The sequence below is a fragment of the Grammomys surdaster genome, unplaced genomic scaffold (assembly GCF_004785775.1).
Source record: "Grammomys surdaster isolate TR1022 unplaced genomic scaffold, NIH_TR_1.0 258, whole genome shotgun sequence".
Taxonomy (NCBI): Eukaryota; Metazoa; Chordata; class Mammalia; order Rodentia; family Muridae; genus Grammomys; species Grammomys surdaster.
In genome coordinates this window covers 3,444,537-3,446,005 of record NW_021604699.1, presented here as the reverse complement: position 1 = coordinate 3,446,005, position 1,469 = coordinate 3,444,537, and the positions used below count along the sequence as shown (strand labels likewise).

At 40.1% G+C, this 1,469-nt stretch overlaps 1 non-coding gene across 1 annotated transcript; it reads right to left on the bottom strand.

Moving 5' to 3' along the window:
- Nucleotides 1-1,061: 1,061 nt before the first annotated feature.
- LOC114627810 lies at nt 1,062-1,202 on the bottom strand. Its single transcript, XR_003712404.1, has one exon. It is a non-coding gene; the product is annotated as a small nucleolar RNA SNORA67 (small nucleolar RNA).
- Between the last annotated feature and the right edge of the window lie 267 nt (nt 1,203-1,469).

The following is a 1,469-nucleotide window of genomic DNA, read 5'->3' as shown; positions in this document are numbered from 1 at the left end:
CTTTAACCTACAGCTTAGCTGTTTCTGTTACCCATTGTCAGCCATCATCCAAAATTAGTAAATGAAAAATTCCATAAACAGACAATAGTTAACTTTTGAATTGTACATTGCTCCGAGTAATGTGATAAAAATTTGCACCATCTGCTCCTTCCTGCCCACAAGCATGAGTAGCCCATTTGTCCAGCATAATTACAACGTTTACGCAACCTACCCACCAATCACCCAAGTTCCCACTTGATTATGAGGCCAGTGGTCTAGAAAACATCCCAGAACTGTGTTCATATAACACTTAATTTACTTAACAATCATTCAAAGTGCCCTTGTGTGAAAAGGCAGAAAACCAGGAAAGAGATGAAGCTGTTGTCCTGTGGCAATACTGAAAGATACAGGAGAAAGATGGTACACATGGTGTTTGGTTGTCTTCTGAGTTCCAGGCACCCACTGGGTGGGGATGTCTTATAATGGCCCTGTAGAATAGCTATGGGAAAGCTACTATGCTAAGGAGATGGACTGGCTATCTCAAGCCTGCCCTGCTTTTCCCAAGGCTGTGAATATCAGTGTTTTGAGAGCCTCAATCAGGAAACTGCTTAGTCGTTTTTATTTCTTTCTTAATGTTTGAGATTATAATATATCATCTCACCCATCCTTTTCCTACCTCCAAACCTGTCCACGTACTCCTCCTTGCTCTCTTTCAATTTTATGGCCTCTATTTTCATTCATTATTGTTACGTGCATATATAAATGTCTATATATACATATAGTCTAAATATAGTTTGCTCAGTCTGTATGTTACTTGTATGTATGTGTCTGTGTGTGTGTCTGTCTGTCTGTGTGTGTGCCTGTGGGGACCAGAGAACAACTTTCAGGAGTTGGTTTTTTTCTTCCCATCATGTGTGCCCAAGGATGACAAGCAGTCGACCATGTTGGCAGCAGACACATTTACCATCTTGCTGGCTCAAATATAGACATTTTATTGAATAATAAAATTGTGGTAACTTGAAGTGTGGGGGAATCAAAATCTAGCATTTCATAAATAAATATATTTATCAATTTTTAAATCATTATGAAGGCAGTCAAAGGAAGACAAAGGAAGTAAGCATTGTTTGCTCCACAAAGACCTGAGACACACCAGCTTTTCTTCCAAGTTGCCATGTTCCTGAGAAGGGCAGTAGTTAGCCTCTTGGAGAGGAAATCACCTTGATATATATATATATATATATATATTGGTTTTTCGAGACAGGGTTTATCTGTGTAGCCCTGGCTGTCCTGGAACTCACTCTGTAGACCAGGCTGGCCTCGAACTTAGAAATCCGCCTGCCTCTGCCTCCCAAGTGCTGGGATTAAAGGCATGCACCACCACTGCCTGGCTAAATATATGTTTTTATTCTCTGAGAATGTCATACAATGTATTTTTTATCATATCCAGCCCTTTCATTCAACTCTTCCCAGATCCATTCCCATCTCTCTAT